Source organism: Scyliorhinus canicula, chromosome 14, assembly GCF_902713615.1.
Source record: "Scyliorhinus canicula chromosome 14, sScyCan1.1, whole genome shotgun sequence".
NCBI classification, from domain to species: domain Eukaryota; kingdom Metazoa; phylum Chordata; class Chondrichthyes; order Carcharhiniformes; family Scyliorhinidae; genus Scyliorhinus; species Scyliorhinus canicula.
The window spans coordinates 113,841,085-113,862,475 of NC_052159.1; positions in this window are offsets into that span (position 1 = coordinate 113,841,085).

Consider the following 21,391-nt stretch of genomic DNA (forward strand, 5'->3'; position numbering starts at 1 on the left):
ATCATGGAGGTGTGAGGGCTGTGTTAAGAGATCCTGAAGGAGACAGACTTGCCTTGGCTACATGAAGAGATAGTTCAGCTTCTTACGGCAGCCCCATTCTCTTCTGGAGTGAGCTGGCACTGGCAACCGTAGCCACTGCCTCCCAGGTCACTTTGCTGGCTGGATGTCTGCCCGGTCGTAGGTAGAGGGTTTCCCACCTCTACTGCACCCCATCGAGAAGTTGGCTGAGGGCTTTCACTGTGAAATGTGATGCAATCTTTCTGGCAGCCATCAATTGGACTTTGAACAAATACTGAAGAGGTATTTAAAAGGAGTGCCCCACAGTCCACAGAGATTATGTGTACCCAGAGTGAGTTTAACAGAAGCAAGCTGCCATGAGTGTGGCACAATTCACATGGGGACAAAATTTGTTAAAGAGGCTGAATATACAGTGAGTTTTAATATTTCCCTGACAGGTTAATATCCATAACTGAATCTTCATTTGTTCCTTTTGTACCAATTAAGCGCTGAACAAGTGAATATTCTGTTTGAACAAATCTATAGATAACACCTCAATGATGAACCAGATCAGGTTGAAGAGAACATACATTATTTGGTTGGTGTGGTATGAATCTTAAGTGATTTTACGAATTCATCTATTCAACAAAAATCTTCGCTCACCCAGTGTACACAATTAAAAATTATGGACATCCTCCCTATCTTTCTATAATTTCCGACAAAATTACATTTATTCAAAGATTTTCCTTGCCAAGGTTAGGGAGACGTTTTCATCATTATTGCCAGTTTTTTGCGTTCTGGCTTCTAATGCAGAACAATGCCAGCAGCGCTGGTTCAATTCCCATAGCAGCCTCCCCGAACAGGCACTGGAATGTGGAGACGAGGGGCTTTTTACAGTAACTTCATTGAAACCTACTTGTGACAATAAGCGATTATTATTATTATTATTATTATTATTATAACTCTATTGAAATAATGGACAGGGAAAACCTATTGGTCATCAAGCATATCCCCTCATGTTCTAAAGCCATAATAATCACAACGCAGATTTGTCCCATCTGGAGCCATGAGGGACAAGACAAATGTAAAAAATATTCTTTATTTCTTTCAGGTGATCAAAATATCAGATCATATTGATCCTAATTTGTTCAACTGAATAACCACCTCTTGTACAATGTTTTGAAATATAAGACACTGCAAGTCACAGTCAAGCCTTTCTTTATCAGAAAAGTAGGAACCAAGTCGCCAATAAACGAACCTCTCATGAAATTGAGGAATTTGCCAGTAACATCTGAATTTTATCCGGATAGGCAATAGTCTGTTCCAGTCCTCATCCAAAATATTGTCAGTTAATTTGGATAATGCCTGGAAACACATGCAGGGATCAGGGTGCATGGTTAACCTCACCCTTTGATTGAAATGCAGGTAGAACATCAACACTGGACTGGCTGCATATTTGCATGATTGCTATGGACTGAAACCAGCAGTCCTCCTACTTCTCATTGACAACACGCAACAACAGAGTGTCCAATCTTATTATGGCCTAGCTTTACATAAAACTAGCCTGCACTGCTTAAAAGGGAGATGCATTATGGCAGCTGGGGTTGCTCAGACCATTGGAATAATGCATTATAGAATAATCAATAATGGCTGACCATGGGCGGGCAGACCCTAAGGTTTACAGATACTGCATTGAGGGTCTAGGTTGAAGAGGTGGAACAGAGACAAAAATGTCCTGTACGTTAAGTGTGTGTGTGTGTGTGCGTGTGTGTGTGTGTGTGTGGGGGGGGGGGGGGGGTGATGGTAGCCTACATACAGATGCTCAGAGGGCAGCAGCAAGAGTCAATGTGGAAACCTTACAGTCATAGATTCATGGAATGGTTATGTCACAGAAGGAGGCCATTTGGCCCATCATATCCATGCCAGTTCTCTGTAAGAGCTACTCAGCTCATCCTACTTCTCCACTTTTTCACCATATTCCTGCAAGATTTTCTCTTTACACAATTATACAATTCCCCTTTGAAAGCCATGAATCTGGTTCCATCACGCTCTGTCATTGCCTTCCAGATCTTAGCTATTCACTGCAAAGTAGGTTTTACCTCAAGTTTCCTTTGGTTTTTGGTCAACCATCGCAAATCACTGTCCTCTGGTTTTTGATCCTTCCACCAATAGGAACAGTTTCTCCCTCCTGCCTCTGTCGAAACCCCTCCTTCAGAGAAACACCTCTGTCAAATCTCTTCATCTGCTCTCATTTAAAGCAAGCTCAGCCAGGTTCACCAAACTATCCTTGTAACTGAAGATTCTCAAACCAAAACCATTCTCGTAAACTTTTCTGCAATTACTCAGATGCTGTCCCACCCTTCCTAAAGTGGTGTGTCCAGAAATGGACACAATTCCAAGTTGAGGCTGAACCGGTATCAAGGTTTGCCATTACTTCCTTGCTTTTGTGTCCTATTCCTCTATTGATAAAAGTCAGGATCCTGTATACCTCATTAGCCACTCTCTCAACTTTCCCTGCAACCTGCAGCAATTGTGCATATATACCCCCAAGTCCATTTTGCACCCCGATTGAATTGTAACCTTTTCATATTGTCTTTCCTCATTCTTCCTACCAAATTGTATCACTCCACACCTCTCTTTAAATATCATCTGTCACTTGTACGCCCATTCTATTAATCTGCCTAATCTCCTCTTGAAGTTGATCACTGCACTTCTCACAGTTCGCAATACTTCCAAGTTTGAAATTTTGAAATTGTGGCCAATACACCTAAGCCTCGGTCATTGATTCTTTGCCTTAGGCAGTCCATCAGGATCGAGGATGGCTTGATTCCATTCCGGTTAAATGGATTTGGAGATGTCTGATGAGCCCAATGTTTGATTTGCAGCACTTACATATATGGGTAGTGTTTGAATGGCTGAGTGGATAGGCTGCTTGGAAGTCTGTGCGCTCGATCTGATGCCTTTACTTTGCCTCTGCACGTTCCCGACAAAGTATTGACCAAGTTCCAAGTAGAGCAATTGCTTTGGCAATCTGGAGTCAGATGTATGAATGGCATGTCCTGGGCTGGATTCTCCGATTCTGGGGCTGTGTTCCCATGACAGCGTGGGAACGCTGGCGTTTCACACCAGAAAAAACGGCGTGAAATGGCCACCGATTCCCCGTTTTGCTGGGGGCTAGCATGCTGGCAGCATAGAGCACCGGCTCTAACTGCCGATATGCCCCGGAGAATTGCTGGATTCGTGTCCGCGCATGCGCACGGCGGTGGCCTGCAGTGGCCGCATCGTGCTACATGGCGGGGGCTGCTTGCGGATCCCATCCACGAAGTAGTTGCCCCAACATTTGGCGGGCTTGCATGCCCTGGACACCCCCCCCCCCCCCCCCCCACACACAGTGCCCTTGCCGCAGAACGGCCCTCCCCTCCCTCGACTGTAGCGGCGCTAGTATGAGTCCGCAGCCGCCACGCTGAGATCCCGACAGATGGGACCACATGCGATCCATTACATAGGGCAGGAACATTGGGAGGCGGGCCTCAGGCAATGTTCTGAGGCCATCGATATGTAGCGCGGTGTACTCGAGGAGTATGCCTCTTTGGAGGGGGTGGAACATCGCTGCCCCTGATTTGGTCGTAAACTTGGATTTTGCAGCCGATCAGTGAACGCGATTTTGGGGTCGGCAATCGGAGAATCCAGCCCCCTGTCTGCCGGAACTGGTTTTCAATGATTTATTTTAATTTGTTCTTGGGATGTGGATGTCGCTCGAATTTGTTGCCTCATCCCTAATTGCCCTTGAACTGAGTGGTTTGCAAGGCCATTTCAGAGGGGATAGTTAAGTGTCAATCACATTGCAGTGTGGGTCTGGAGTCACATGTCGTCCAGTTACATGCCTGTCTGTGGGATTCAGAAAGAACACTGTTACGTAATATACAATAAATACTGAGACATTTGGGGAAAATTTCAGTTTACTAAAACACCTGAATAATTGACAGGGATACATTTTGCATAATGAGACGTAACAGTGAAAACCACAATCTGGTTTGTTTTATACTCATCGCTTCACGCTAACATAGGAAAGAGATTTAAAAATTTAATTTCAAATAACCTGCAAACATTGGGCATTTCTCTTCCTGTCTCTGCCAGTAAGCAATTGGTAAGCTGTCATTTCCATCTGCTTTGTTTCAGATTTTGATGAATCATTTTTCATTATTGTTCACAATAATTCTATGTATTTAAGTTTTAAGATTTGGTCATCGGCAGTGGGGTCAGGGCTGATTGACATGATGCATTTTCTGTTGCAAAACGTGCAAACCAGATTGTGCTTTACGCCTTTGACTTATTCCAGCAGTGGTCTGAGAACAAAATGGAACAAATCACAGTTCCTGAAAATAACTCCTTTTCACATATCCACTGCCTATCATGATTTATTCAGTTCTCAGTAGGATATATTTTAAAATGCAGGTAGGAGAGGGGAAAAAAATCAACTCGCCTTTAACACAGAAATAGACAGGTAATCACAGACCAATTTAGTCACCGACTTACATCATTAATATTTTAAAGAGCGAGCATTTTAATTCAGATCCTTGTTAATAATTGCATGTTTCGTTTTTCATGCTGGACCTATGGAGAAAAGATCAATTTAACCTCTGTTAATCCGGGCCTACAGCTATTTGTTCCAAATGGTTAGAAAACATCACTTACAGCTTCATATCTTAAATAACCAAACAAGCAACGGATGAATAATAGCTATCGGCCTGGATTTTCATCAGTGATGGTGAGCCTCTCAGAGTGCAAGAGGCCTGAATCCTGAAGTCCTGTCCCCAAACACAGCACCTACAATCTTTGTGAGGTGGGCATGGGCCTGGGTTTGGATTTGCACAAGTGCAGCTGCACATAGAAATCAACAACTGACTCCACTAAAGTGTGATTTTAGTGTGAGAGGTGTCTAAAACCTGAAAGGTACAGATTATATCTGTCAGCGGCAGATATGATTTCATTTGGATTGTGAGGGTACCCTTTTGGAGAGGTAAGGTACCCCCTCAGATATATCCCTGGATACATTTTCAGGAGGTCAGTTGCCATTTGGGGGAGGGCAGGTGTCCTTTGGGACTATTAAACATAGGCAGGAGAGTGTGCAAAAAGTGTATGAGCTCATTTGAACTGTGACGCTCAATAGAACTGTTAAAAACAACTGCCAAAAGTGTCAAGGTGAACTGACAAAGGAATCTGTCAGCTATAAAGGCATTTAAAACTCCTGCCTTTGAATTCTTCGAAAATGCCCTCTGTCATGTTAAAAAAAAGATTGCTTCATGTCTGCCAACCTGTGCCTTTGTGCTTCCATTACTTGATTAGTTTTGTATGCCTGATTTCATAACTGTCTTTTATCAGTGTAGGCTGTCAGCCATTTCACAGTTCAGTTAACAGCTCCATGTGGTTATGGACTCTTTAGATCATAGATCATAGAATTTACAGTGCAGAAGGAGGCCATTCGGCCCATCGAGTCTGCACTGGCTCTTGGAAAGAGCACCCTACCTCCACCCTATCCCCATAACCCAGTAACCCCACTCAACACTAAGGGCAATTATTTTGGACACTAAGGGCAATTTATCATGGCCAATCCACCTAACCTGCACATCTTTGGACTGTGGGAGGAAACCGGAGCACCCGGAGGAAACCCACGCACACACGGGGAGGATGTGCAGACTCCGCACAGACAGTGACCCAAGCCGGAATCGAACCTGGGACCCTGGAGCTGTGAAGTCATTGTGCTGTCCACAATGTTACCGTGCTGCCCCTAGTGCTTTGAAGTTGGACTATGAATTACAATGTTTGTTCTTTTATAAGGGATTATGCAATTGAATGAAATGTTTGTTGTTTTAAAGGATAATGCAGCTGAAGGAATACAAATGCAGTAAATGTTTTTTATGAAAGAGAGTATATTTTTAAAAATAAAGTCTTCGAGAGACACTTGGAATTTTATTTTATTTAATCTCAGCATGAGTCCTGAAGTGTGACAATGGATGAGTTGGCATGGTAGGTGTAAGGGAAAAGGGTGCATGTTGAGTGCATATATTGGTATGGGTTGACACCAAATTGGAATAGGGGCTATAAAGCTTTGGGAGTGGACAGAAGGGTATGGTTTGGCATGGAGGATATGAGAGGACATGAAGGGTTGGCAAAGGACATTCAATGGCATGGGAGCATATCGGATAAGAGTTGGAGGACTGTTTTCTGGCATTTTGTATCACGCTTCAACAGAGTGAAGGTGCGCTGAGGCAGGCACACCCAGCCTGATCCTGCACCTGGCATCCTCCATACTTGTTCCGGGGTCAGCAGCCCAACCCACAGCGAATCCTGTCATCCCAGAGAGAAACTCTGATGATCAGTTAGACAAGTTCTCCCGGGTTTGTGCATCCAATGCATGGATGAAAATCTAGGTCATAGAATCTTACCGCACAATCCGTTCAATCCATTGTGCCTCTTTCAGGTCTTTGAATCATCTCTCCAATTGGTTCCAACTCCAGCTCTTTATCCTGAGCCATGCATTTTCTTTTCCTTTTCAAGTGTATATTTTGTTCCTTTCTGAAAGTCCCTCCTGAATCTACTTCCATTTCCCTTTCAGGCTGTGCATTCCAGATCATAACTACTTAGTTGAAAATTAATACAAAAACCTCCTCAATTTCTCCCATTTCTTTGGCAGAAGGATGTACTCCCACATCAATCATTAACTGTATTCAGTCTGAGGAATTTATGCGACAATGTTTGAGTATTTCATTGAATATTTCATAAACGATAGCAGATGCAACACTGCTCAATAATCAGTTCATATTTTCACTGTTAAGCTACCTTGGATCCACCCTTGATGTGGTTAAGGCACCGCAGATGTTGAGTAATAACCATTGAATAATGACAGGTTAAAGCAATTAATTTGTGTCTGAAGTCAGCTGAAATCTTTTATGAGTAAAAATAAATGATTCATTTACTTGTGTTATTTTAAAGCCATACATGTTTTAGTGCCACCTGCATGATGGAAAGAGGAAAGGTTATATACGTAACATTGTAGCTGACCTGATGTTTGAAAGCACAAGTTGCACAGGTGACAAAAGAATCTTTATGTCTAGCATCTTGAATGAGATCAACTTGCTATGTTAATGGAATAGTGCGGCAACAGATTTTACCCACGGTGTATCCAGTATTATGGCAATTTTAATTGATTCAATCCCTAATCATGGGATGCAGTTGCAAAGGCTGGGTCTGGCTACAATGTCCATCCCTAATTGACCTTGAGGTTATGGTGGTGAACTTTTCTCAATGTTTTATGGGATGACAGCATGATTGGCAAGACCCATCATTATTGTCCTTGAGCTGAGTGGCTTGCCAAGCCGTTTCAGAAAGCAGTTCAGAGTTACCCACATTATGGTGGGTTTAGAGTCACATGTAGGTTAGGCCAGTTAAGGATGACAGTTTTCATTCCCTAAAGGACATTAATAAGTCAGATGTTTTTTTATGGCAATTGATAGCAGTTGTCAAGCTCACCATTATTGAGACTAGGGGTGGGATTCCCCAAACCCCTAGCCGTGTGTTTCTCGGTAGCACACCGTCTGCAGGCTGCAGGATTCTCTCTTCCCTCTGCTTGTCAATGGCATTTCCCATTGAAGCCACCCCATGCTACCAGGAAGCCCATGGGCAGTGGCGCACTTGCGGTGAGAAAAGAAAATCCGAATGATCCGGCCTAGCTTTTCATTCCACATTTATTAAATGAATTTCAATTCAACGAGCTGCCATGGTGGGAATTGAACTCATGATACCAGAGCATTTCCATCTCCCCTGCCAATGTGAAGTTTTGTAGGTAAGATAGTGTGCGACTTTGAAGGGGATATACAGGCGTTGCCAGCTCTATCAGCCCGTTCCTCTTCGAGGTAATAAAGATTGCAGGTTTGGAAAGTGTTTTTGAAGGAGTCTTGGCGTGTTGCCACAGTGCACCTTGTAGATCATCGACATTTCAGCCTTAGTCAGTTGGTGGAAGAGGGAATGAATGTTTAAGATGGAGGATAGGATGTAAATTAAGTGGGTTCCTTTATATTGGATGATGTTGAGCAGCTTGTCTTTTTTTGGACTCATCTAAGTAAATGAAGATTATTTCATTGCACTCCTGATTTTTGCCTCATGGATAGTGGAACGGATTTGGTAACCATGAGGTGAGTTACTTGCTGAAAAATATCCAGACTTTGACTTGCTCCAGAGGCCATGATTTTTATGTGGCTGACCAGTTATGTTTCTGGTCAATGGTGACCTCCATGTCGGGAGATTCAGTAATGGTAATGCCATTGAATGCAAATGGCAGGTTCTTTGATTTCCATTGATTGGAAATGATTATCGCTTTACACATTTGTGCCATGAATGCTGCATGGCCCTTATCAGCCCAAAGCCACATTACCACCTGAGGGGCAACAAACAAAACTGAACACCATGGCCCTTAACCTCCGGCTAGCTGTGGGAAGCCAAAGGCCACTGATTTTAATAGAGAAAACTGCGCATTTACCTACGCTCGGATGATGCATCCAATCTTCCTTTCCCTCCGGCAGTCTCGAGCCTCCAGTGCCCCGGTTTGCGCAGTCTCCAGCGCGGGGCAGGAGCAGTGCAGCTCCGCCCCCCTTATGATGGCACCAGCTTGGAACCATCCATTGAGGGCCGGCATTTAACAGTAGATTGATATTGAAGAGAACAGGCAACTATTATAACAAGCTTTTTGAAGGCATGTAGATGTTTTTTCCACAGTTTTCTTCACTCTTTCTTTTACACTGGCATTACTGTTGTTGTTGACTCTTATAAAGTAATTTTTAATAATTTTTTTATGATTAAAGGTGATTAAAGGTGAACATACATTTGGTTATTTGTTTTAAATCTATGAAACTATTTAAATATGCACTATATGATTATATAACTTTACATGTGACATGCTTAAAATGTTTGCATGTTTTCATTTAGATTATGGTCATGGGGCGGGATTCTCCCCTACCCGGCGGGGCGGGGGGTCCCGGCGTAGCGGAGTGGCGCCAACAACTCCGGCGTCGGGCCTCTCCGAGGTGCGGAATTCTCCGCACCTTTAGGGGCCAAGCCCTCACATTGAGGGGCTAGGCCCGTGCTGGAGCGGTTGGCACCACACCGACTGGTGCCCAAACCGGCTCCAGCGGCCCTTGATGCCCGCCGCCCGGTGCCGGGGCTGGCCGAAAGGCCTTTGCCGGTTCGCACATGAGCCGGTGCATCAGCTGCCGCTGACATCACCACCGGCGCATGTGCAACGGTGGTTCTCTTCCGCCTCCGCCACGTTGGAGGCCGTGGAGGTGACGGAAGAAAAAGAGTGCCTCCACAGCACTGGCCCGCCTGCCGATCGGTGGGCCCCGATCATGGGCCTGGCCACCATGGGGGCACCCCCCCCCCCCCCCCGGGGTCCGATCGCCCCGCGCCCCCCCAGGACCGTGGGGGCCCGCTCGCGCCGCCGATCCTGCTGCCACCAGAGGTGGTTCAAACCACGGCAGCGGAAGAGGCCTCCCAGCGGTGGGACTACAGCCCATCGCAGGCCGGAGAATCGCCGCAGGGGGCTCGCCGATCGGCGGGTGGTGTTTCCCGCCCCCGTCATTTCCCGGGTGGCGGAGAATTTCTGCCGGGGGTGGGATTTTCAGCGGCCCCGGGCGATTCTCCGACCCTGCGGGGGTCGGAGAATTAAGCACCGAGGGCGTTTTTCTGTCACTGTCCTTGTAACGTCTTATTTTTAGATCAGCATTGAAAGAATCACTGCAGTGCAGAAGAAAGTCACTTGGCCATTAACTCTGCGAAGAGCACCCTTCCCAGGCTCATGCTCTTGCCTTATCCTCACAACACCACCTAACCTTTGGTCACTAAGGGCAATTTAGCTAGTCTAATGCACCTAAACCGCACATCTTTGAACTATGGGAGGAAACCAAAGCACCCAGAGGAAACAGCAGCGGAACAATGGCACAGTGGTTAGCATTGCTACTTCACATCGCCAGTAACCTGGAATCAATTCCAGCCTTGTATGACTTTCTCTTTCTCCCATGTCTTGTGTGGGTTTCTTCCGGCTGCTCTGGCTTCCTCCCACAGTCCAAAGATGTGCAGGTTAGATGAATTGCCGATGCTAAGTTGCCCCTTCGTGTCCAGGGACGTACAGGTTAGGTTCAGGTGATAGTGCAAGGGAGTGGACCTAGGTAGGATGCTCTTGTAGAGGGTAGGTGCAGACTCAATGGGCTGAATGGACTCCTTCTGTACTACAGGAATTCTATAGTTTTATTCATTGGTTCTAGAAAACCCATGCAGACAGGGGGAGAACGTGCAAACACGCGCAGTTACCCAAATTGAACATGGGTCCCTGATGTTGTGAGGCAGCAGTGCTAACAAGTATGACACTGTGGTAAATATATATTTATCCTTTTAAATTTAGAGTACCAAATTATTTTTTTACAATTAAGGGGCAATTTAGTGCGGACAATCCACCTAATCTGCATATTTTCCGGTTGTGGGGGTGAAATCCACAGAAACAAAGGGAGAATATGCAAACTCCACACAGACAATGACCCAGGGCCGAGATCGAACTCGGATCCTCAGCGCCCTAGGCAGCAGTGCTAACCAGTGTGCCACCATGCCACCTGTGTTAAATATATTTTGCTGTATTTACTTCAGTTATCTTATTCATTTATAATTATCTCATAATTAAATGTTGTGTTTTGATGTTTCAGTCAGGAATTTGTAGAAGCTTGTAAAGTTTAATGTGAAATATGTATTAACAAAAATAATTTTATACCTACAAAGCTTTGAAACCAGGTGACATTTAACTTAACGTTTAACTTTATCAGCTGAACAATGACATCAAACGACTACAACTTTTCTAAATTTCTTACAATAAAATATATTTCTCATTTAAACACAATGGTCAATAAAATACATTTTTCCACATAAACACAACTGTTCTCTCTCTTTGTAAAGAGGAGGGAAGGAAGCAGGGTGAGAGAGAACCGAGCGGGGGCGGGGGGGGGGGGGGGGGGGGGGGGGAGGGGTTCGACAAACAATTTTTAATGTTTAAGCTCAATATCCGAAAGCAGAAGCTGCTGAAGCGTAATGCCCTGTCACACATCTCTTTTGACAAAAGACATAAAGGGATATCCTTTGGCAGGACACTCTTAGGTATTGCAGTGAATCAATCACCCACCCCTGTCAGATAGATATCTCACATTAGCTTACAGTAGGCTTGCATATGTGGTCGTATCATAATGATCAGCATGACAAGGGTTAATGCAGTACCATGAACAGCTACTAGAGGGAGCTGCAAATACTACTAAATAAGGCAGTGATGCTGGACATTAGCGGAGGAGTGTATGCAGGAGACAGCTAGTGAAGGTCATAAGTGTAATTACATGTTAAATGATCAATTGTGTATTCTAAAAGGGACGAAGTGTCAAAATCCAGTTAAGTACTGTAAATAAAATCAGAGCTTTGTTCAAGTAAAAGCTTTACTGTGGTCTTTGTGGGATACTATGCCAACCATCCTAAATAAGCAACACAAAGAACACCAAAGCATATATCAACTAAGACAATGCATTTGTTAAAGCATTTGAAGTAATCACTGAAGCTTGTAAGGATGAACATTACATCAGGGAGACCCTTAAACAACAAAGCTTAAAATACATTGCAAAATCCAAATGTACTTTAGCTCTGAATCAGCTGGATGGACAGGCATGCTAACATTAATATCCTTGAAGGAGTCAGTAGCATCAGTATCAAGGTCAGGATCATTCAAAACCAAATGCTCAGGATTTCAGAGGCCCAACTGCCAAAGCAAATCTTATTCACCCAGCTCAAGGAAGCATCCCAAACAGGAGGAGAATGAAGGAAGCTCTTCAAAGGCTTACCTCAAGAAATGAAACAGAGACGTCACTGCTTGGAAGACCTTTGCTTAGAAGAGACCTATTTGGAGGAACCTCCTGATTGAAGGGTCACAATTCTTCAAGAACACCTGATGGCAAGAGAAGGCCAGTGAAGGAACCTGAGGAAGGAAAACCCGTGACTTAGAGTCCAAAGACGTATCCCACTATTTGGAAAGTCCGGCAAGTGATTGATTGAAGATTTGGCATGAGCATCAGCTCACCAGCCACATAAGGAGCCACAGAACCCGTGACCAGTAACACGGATGATCTTAGGTGGCGTGATCGTCATATTCCACCCTTTATTCCAGTTCCTTTAATGGCATTAACTTTCTCATGACAAACCAAATAAATAATTCCTTTACCTTTCAAGACTCCAAACTCACTTTATTCAGTAAAGTACCTACCCTTTTAAAGGAATCAACAGCCTCATGACGAAACCAAAGTAAAAAACAATCGCCGGGATTCTCCGACACTGTGCTGGGTCAGAGAATCCCCGGGCGGAGGCGAGAATCCCGCCCTGCCATCCCAACGCCGGCTGCCCTATTCTCCGGCGGTGTTTCCCGGGGGCTGGCAGGATTCCTGCCCCGCCAGTCGGGGGCCGTTGACAGCGGTTCCCCTGTTGATTCTCCGGGCCCTGATGGGCCGAGTAGCAGTCCAGTTTTGCCCAGTCTCGCCGGCGTGAATTACTCACCTCACGACCTGGCAGGTAAGTGTGCGGGGGTGGTTCTGGGGTGGGGGGGGGGGTATCTAACTCTTGGGGGGGGGGGCTTGTTAGCCTAGCCCGTAATCGGGCCTACCGATCCTGCGGGCTGGCTGGTTCTGTGGGGGCATTCTTTCCTCCACGTCAGGCCCTGTAGGGCTCCGCCATATTGCCCGGGGACCAGCGTGGAGAAGAGAACCCCTGCGTAAGCGCGCAAATACGCCATCCGGTGTGTGCATGCATGCGGCGCCAACCACTCCGGTGTCAACCTAGCCCCCGAGAAATTGGAGAATTGTTCACTTTTGGGGGCTGTTGATGCCGGAGTGTTGGCGCTGGTTTTCCTGCCGGCGTGGGGACATAGCTCCATTTTCAGAGAATCCCGCCTTATGTCTTCCCTTCACTTTATTTGCATTTTAAACATATTTATAAATGCTAAACACTAAAAATATAAAACATTTACCTAACAAAAAAAATCTCCCAATGCCTCCTGTCTCTGCTAGACGAAAATTCAAAGTGCAAATAAAAGGGTGTAACAACTCACCGAAAATCCCAGCAAATGGTTCAATGTCGCTAGATTTTTCATTCAGCAGCTCCAGCACGATAAGGGGCTTCAAGAAGGGGAAAAAACAGCCGGGAGGTTAAACAGCGCACGCTTCCAGTGCACATGCCCATACACCCGCACTTCCGGGTCGTCACACACCAGCGACTTAAATCACGAATCCTTAAGGAAGTTACGGGCCCATGTGAATATTTCTGCATGCAGACAGATGTGTTTTAGTCAGAGTTCAAGCTCTGCAGATGAAATATTAATATTCAAGCAGCATGTTTTAAGTTTTTACACAACTTTCTTCTCTAACTTTTTGTCTTCATTTGTTGCTGTTTCTGAGTCAGGTCAATCTGTTAGGCCATTTTTTGCAGATGGATTTTTTTCAAGTTCAGGTCAAGGTTGCAATTGATCACTCATCTCCCAACTTGATTCAAAAGCACCTACTGTGACAGCTGGTGACTGTAAAGAAGCCTACAAATTGAAGCCTTTCTCTTATGTCAAGGAGGTCACTGGAGGAAGCTCAACTAGAGATAAAAGCAAAAGAGGGATTTAATTTAAAATAAAAGCTCTGGGGTACTTAAAGATTTCACAATAAGTGACTTGAAATTTCAGGCTACAATATACTTTGCTTTCTGTTTCCAAATTGTTCATCATGCCCAGTTGTGTCATATGTAAAACACTTTGACTAATGATTCACCTCACAAGCCACTTTGGCATTCTGAAAATGGTGGTGTCTCTGCACCGATCTTCATACATTTATATTTTGCTTCTCTTGTTACAGTATAGTGTCAACCATCTGATTAATTAGGAGTTCGATATTTTTGTCTTTGTAACCTCTATTAAACATATTACTCAAGGTTAATCAAATATTGGTATTTGAAAATCAATGAATTCTAAATTGCTGCTGAAAATATTTCCAGATGTTTAGGTACAACTCAGAGCTATAAGAACAAAGGGAACTTCTTTACTGTTGAAAGGTAAGTATATGGATAGAGACAGAGCTACTTGCTAAACAGGGGCAAATTTAATTAGCTAAGTTAAAACAGTGCTTGGTTAATAAGCGAGGTCAAATGTTAGAAAAATACAACTATGGCAGAAGTTGCACTTGAAATTAAATCTATCTGGCAAATCATATGAAACTAGTTATTGGTTTGAGTGGCACAAATTTATATGTCACCATGAACGAAACGACTCTCGGGCTCAACCGCCTCATTGATGATCTCAGACCTTAAACCATGGGCCGAGTATAAAACGTATTTGTAAAACGGCCCCAAATTAATGGATTCAGAAAAAGAACTGTTTAGTTTTACGAATGCAAGTAAAGCATATTATCACCCGTACAACACATATTGATATGAAAATCATTGTTTAGAAAAGGAACAATCAAAACATGACACCTTCTTCAAAATAGAGGAATGCGTTGAAAAATTTACCATAATATGAATGTACGAGGCAATGACTGGAAACAGCATTAATCTCATCAATGTGGATGCAGTGGCTGAAGATAATGTTAATCCTAACAATAAAGAGGCAATCGTCAGAAACAGCAGTAATCCCAACAGTAAATTTCAAAAGCAAATTATTTCTTATAAATAAAACATCTTCTCTATCTTGTGATATAATGGAACAAGTGCTTGGGACTGTGTTGCACATCGTAACACCTGCTGGGTCTGATAATTCCATAAACTGACTGAATTTTGATATCACAAATAACTTTCAATTAGTTTACATCCCAAAAGATATCATTTGTTATCAAACTTCCTCAAGATATATAATAATTTAACAATAGCCTGTAAAACATGTAATATCCTTCTACCAGTCATTCAATGAAATGTCATTGGATTCACTTATATCAGTGTGATTCATAATTAACCACAGTTAATTTACACTTGGCACTAAATAAAAATTCAGAAACTCGGACAAGGTCAATAAGTTACTCATTTGGGATGAGTTTATGCTCACCAAGATGAAGAAAGTAGTACAGTATTAATCATTATTTGGGTAGGATATAAACCATCAAGGGTTTGTATGTGGCAGGGCATTGAAGACCATAACACACAATTTCCCATATAATGATTCAAATATACACCAAGAAAATTGGACAGCATGTGCTTTTTTGAGTCCATTCATGGGACATGTGTGATGCAGGCTGGGCCAGCATTTATTGCCCATCCCTAATTGCCCTTGAGGGGGCAGTTAAGAGTCAACCACATTGCAGTGGGTCTGAAGTCACATGTAGGTCAGATCAGATGGCAGTTTCCCTTCCCTAAAGGACATTAGTGAACCAGATGAGTTTTTATGACAATCAACAATGGTTTCATGGTCATCATTAGGCTTATTTTATATTCCAGATTTTTATTGAATTCAAATTTCACCATCTACAGTGGCGGGATTCGAACCCAGGTCCCCAGAATCACGTCCCCCCAGGTTTCTGGTCCAGTGACAATACCACTACGCCACCACCTCTCCACTAGGCGATTTCCTAACCAGTAGCATCTGTGGATGCCGCTCTGCAGTCATTTAGTTTACATTTGAACTCAGGGACCCAATAAAACTGTCTCCAAATTCAGTCTGCACTTAATCTCTAAGATATCAAATTTATCAGACAAGATGGAAAGTTGAGGTCAAATGGCATTAACAGATTTTCCCAAGATCAACCTGATCCAATGCAGGACTACCCACTCCCACGCACCAACTCTACACTTCGCATACTCAAACAGAATCCATCCAAGTGTGTTTGTTTGTTTTCTGTTTTAGAGTAATTCCAAATTACCATATTGGTGACTTAAAGATAAGGCTGAGATCTGATCCAAATTAAAATGAGCTTGATCTTCCAGCCTCTTCATAACATGTTACCACAGATATGAATCATGACAGAGCCAATAGAAAGCTGGAGGTTTGTGGGGAGGATAGGGGATTCACAATCTCCCAGTCATTTTGAGGTCAAACAATTTTGTATGTCACGTCTGGTGCATAACAGACTGCAAATAATTTGAGTCTGATGCGAATGGTAAACATTGGAAGATACTACTGTACCTATATTCCCAAAGTGTTCTTTCATTGTTTAGCTCCGCAACTGATCTCTTCTGGCCCCAGGTTCACTTGCCTCAGGCAGGCCTGGGGTTATATTATAGTTGGGCACTGCTTTTACCAGAACCAGATATACATATTTATAATGGAAACCTCGGTCTTCCAGTGGAGGTCTCACATGCCTATTAAAAAGAGAAGGCGAGAATTACAGGTAACAGGATCAGAGGGAGTAGGTAGCTGGCCTTATTTCATCCAATCTCTATTTTCCAGGTATGAACCCTTCATGAAGTTTCTCTATTGAGGGGCAGCCTTTGCTTTTGTCACAGAAACATTCCTCTTCTTGTCTCTATCCAAAACAGTTAATTCTTTATTGAGATTCACTTGTTAATGCTTGGTGCTTTCGCTTGATTTTAGCCGAGTTGCGACAATACACTAACGTCATGATGAGCACAGATCACACTTTTGCCAAACCGAATGCTAACGTCTTGTGAGATAAAATAATTTCTAGTTAAATTTCAATTCATAGAACATAGAACAGTACAGCACAGAACAGGCCCTTCGGCCCTCGATGTTGTGCCGAGCAATGATCACCCTACTTAAACCCACGTAACCCGTATACCCGTAACCCAACAATCCCCCCCATTAACCTTACACTACGGGCAATTTAGCATGGCCAATCCACCTAACCCGCACATCTTTGGACTGTGGGAGAAAACCGGAGCACCCGGAGGAAACCCACGCACACACAGGGAGGACGTGCAGACTCCACACAGACAGTGACCCAGCCGGGAATCGAACCTGGGACCCTGGAGCTGTGAAGCATTGATGCTAACCACCATGCTACCGTGAGGCCCAAACCTAAAGAATTAAGGGCAAAACTAGTGGACGGGATTCTCCGTTAGCTGACGGCAAAATCGTGAAACACAATTGGGTGGAGAATAGATTCCGATGCTAAAATTGTGGCGGGCGCCAATTTGATGCCAAGTTGCTATTCTCCATCACCTCGACAGCGGTGTCAATGCAGTTCTGAACGCACATACAGTAGACAGCATTTGCATATCATTAGCAGCCTGATTCTCCGGGGCCTCTGTGATGCTGCACCTACGATGGACCGAGTTCATGAAGGCGCGATTCACTTGTGCTTTTAAAAATTGTGAAACCGGCATTGTGGCTGCTGAGGGAGAGAGAGGGTACGGAAAGTGTCCAACTTTGCCATAGCTTGCTGAAAGTTGTGCCGCCGGTAGTGGGCTTCTGCCAGGGCCGGGGGGAGTTGCAAGCGGTGATGGTCTGTGGGGTCAGGGTAGACGGACACTGAACACCATTTCTGCAGCCAGCAAGGCAGCTGAGCACGCTGCTGACAGCCCACTGTGAACTTAGGGCCACGGATCGTATAGGTGTCCCCCCAGGGTACCTTCCTGGGTGCCCTATGGCTTCAGCCGACCATCAGCTGTAAGGGCATGATCCAGCGCAACCAGTGCCATCTTGTTGGCTAGGATAAGTGTGTGTGGGGATTGTAATGTGTATGTGTGGCTGCAGCTTGTCATCCTCCCGAGTGTCAATCACAGTCCCGGCAAATCCCTCACCATTTTAATTGGAATCAATTGTGTTCCACGTGGCGCCAGTGCTAGTCCCTCCACAGATGCTGAATTGATCCAGGTTTGGCGCCAGTCTTGCTGACATGAAAGGCCACAAATTCGTCGTCGGCGTCAACACTTAATCTAAGAAATGGAAAATCCCGCCCAGTATTGTTCCTTCTCACCAATGTAGCTCGTTTGTGTTACAACACTGAACTCAAGTCTGAAGATAAGAGAATTGCAATGAACTGCAGAGAGGCATAGTTACAAGATAGTTCTAAGTTTATTAATTGTATAATAAAAACACAAAATTCTAGGTTTGGAAAGCAGATTGATCAGCATTTATGCAGCCTTTTTAAGAACATGGGCGGGATTCTCCAACCCCCCGCCGGGTCGGAGAATCGCCCGGGGCCGGCGTCAATCCCGCCCCTGCCGTGTCCGGAATTCTCCGCCACCAGAGATTCGGCGGGGGCGGGAATCTCGCTGCGATGGTTGGCGGGCCCCCCGCGCCGATTCTCCGGCCCAAGATGGGCCGAACTCCCGCCGCTGACAAGCCTCTCCCGCCAGCGTGGATTAAACCACCTACCTTACCAGTGGGAGCAGGCGGCGCGGGCAGGCGCCGGGGTCCTGGGGGGGAGCGCGGGGCGATCTGACCACAGGGGGTGCCCCCACGGTGGCCTGGCCTGCGATCAGGGCCCACCAATCGGCGGGCGGGCCTGTGCCGTGGGGGCACCCGTTTTCTTCCGCCTTCGCCATGGTCTTCACCATGGCAGAGGCGGAAGAGGCGCTTCGCCGCATGCGCGGACTTACGCTGGCCTGCAAAGTCTTTTCGGCCCCGGCTGGGAGGGCGTCAAAGGCTGTTCACTCCAGCCGCTGGAGAGGGAACCACTCCGGCGCGGGCCTAGCCCTTCAATGTGAGGGCTTGGCCCCTAAAGCTGCAGAGATTTGTAAGTTAGTGTTTGACCATTATTTCCAACTGTATTAATCTTAGATATTATGGTAGTCCTTTAGAGTAGTGTTAGTAATAAATAGTTTTGTTGCCAAACAAAGTCTAATGTTCTTTGTTAACAGTACCACATCAAGATTCAACATTGGCATAATCAAAGGACATTACACACTTAAATATGCAGATCACGACACCTCACGAGATCTCATTAGAAATGTTTCTCATGAGATTTATCGGCCTCATCGTATCACCTAGTCAGGCGCAATGAGGCTGTACGATTATGACCAGAGCTAACAGGCAGGATTTTCTGACCATTTGTGCTGACAGGATCTTATAGTCCCACTGATAGTGGTGAGGGAAATCCTGTTGTCAACGCACAACCAGTCGATCCCCCTGCAGACATTGATAAGCCGCCCTCTGCCACTGCAGAATATGCTGCCCAACATTTTGAGTCTATAAAATCCTAGGAGCTCTGAGAAGGTGATTCAAATGGAGGTTTATTTATAGCCAAAAGAAAAAGCTGCAACATGGCGTCCAGCAAATATGTCCTAACCGGGCCTACCGATCACGCCGGTCCCAATCCAAGCCGGATTTTAAGGTTTGATTGTATGAACCCGAACTGCTGGTCCTCTACTCATATTCCAGAGGCCCCACAAGGAGATCAATTGGGTCACACTGTGAGTCTCATGAGGGTTATTACATCCCTTCCTCCCCAAATTCTGAAGGTCCCTCTGTTGCTGGATGCAGAGGAGGCCTTCTTTGCCGTTAATCTCGTGGTTATGCTTCCAACGGTTGTGGGGCTGGGTCGGGGGTACATAATCTGTTGGGAAGTTTCATTGCGGAAGAGTCCTGTCGGAGGTCCATCTCTGGCCATACTATCCTCTGAAAGTATTGAGGGTTCCGTTTCCATATCTGATGTAGAGTCTTCCATCTCATGCAAACCTGGTCCTTGGAGTGCTGTGCTCCCTGGCTTACAGATGGTAGGCAAGGGGGATGAGGAACAGATTCATCTGTTCCATGTTCCCTGCCTTTGAGATGGTCCACATGCTTGCGTAGAGTCCATTCTCAGGTTTTGACTGTATAGGAGACTGGTCCTGTCAAAGCAGATTTCAGCTGTGACCCCCTTAATCTTCCCTCGGCCTTCCTGGACCAATTCTGGGTATTTTCTCAGGATCTCATAAAATCAACCTGTATCCATTCTAAAGCCTCTGTAACTAGTCGTAGCTCAGAAGACTATGCACCACTACCGTACTTTATTATATACATCAATTTTGATTATTGTCCATGGATAACCAGGGTCATTGTTCCAATAATTGTTATTGGTTCTCTGGCACATTGTCAGTCGTGCTTTATCATAGAATTATCATAGAATTTACAGTGCAGAAAGAGGCCATTCGGCCCATCGAGTCTGCACCGGCTCTTGGAAAGAGCACCCGACCCAAGGTCAACACCTCCACCCTATCCCCATAACCCAGTAACCCCACCCAACACTAAGGGCAATTTTGGACATTAAGGGCAATTTATCATGGCCAATCCACCTAACCTGCACATCTTTGGACTGTGGGAGGAAACCAGAGCACCCGGAGGAAACCCACGCACACACGGGGAGGATGTGCAGACTCCGCACAGGCAGTGACCCAAGCCGGAATCGAACCTGGGACCCTGGAGCTGTGAAGCAATTGTGCTATCCACAATGCTACCGTGCTGCCCCTTTAGTGCTCTTTAGGTCCGGGTTCTGTATCCCCAAACAAATTTTCTGGAATGTCTGTTGTCCAATGACCAAGACAGCAGTCCCGTATCTATATCCATATCCAGGGGATGGCCATTCACTTGGTTGTTTATATTGATTGGGGCTACTTTTGGTGCCGTAATGCAGCGTGCTGTCAGAACAGCGTGAAGCATGGCTGGTCTCAGAAGGCGTGCACCATGGGCAGTGCTTCCAGTGGAGCATAGAGATAAGTGAAGCACTCAGAGGGAAGAGGGTATTACCAGGGTAGTGCCAGGGTAGTGCCAGTGTGGTGCTAGGTGTGTTCACCTGTGTGAAGGTTGTTTCCTGGTTTACTAGTTTTGAATCTTTGAGTCGCTGATTTAATAGAGGGTTGGACGAATCAGAGGTCGTCCACCAGCAATACTTTGTAGAACGTGTGTAATTTTTCTTCTCTAAGCCCTGGCCTATATGGCGGAGAAAGCTGCCATTGCCATCAACGGCCTCAACACTGCATTTGCTGCCTAACATCGGCCTTCACCGATATCTGGGAAAATCTCACCCAGAGTCTTTGGTCTGTGACTTTTCATCAGAACTGAGAAAAGCCAAAAGTTGTTGGTTAAGTGAACAGGGTTAGGTGAGAAGAAGAAAAACAGGGAGGGTCTGAAACAATGTAGAGGGCTGGACAGACAAAATGGCAAAATGTTTAATGGGACCGCGAAAGTGGTAATGGGACAAGTAAAGAAACAAAACATGCCTAAGAAACAAATTCTCAACTGGTCCAGTCAAGCCACTTGCCAACTGGATATTTTAATACTTATCTTTATTATTGTCACAAGTCGGCTTCCATTAACACTGCAGTGAAGTTAGTGTGAAAATGCCCTAGTCGCCACACTCTGGCGCCTGTTCGGGTATACAGAGGGAGAATTCAAAATGTCCAATTCACCTAACAGCACATC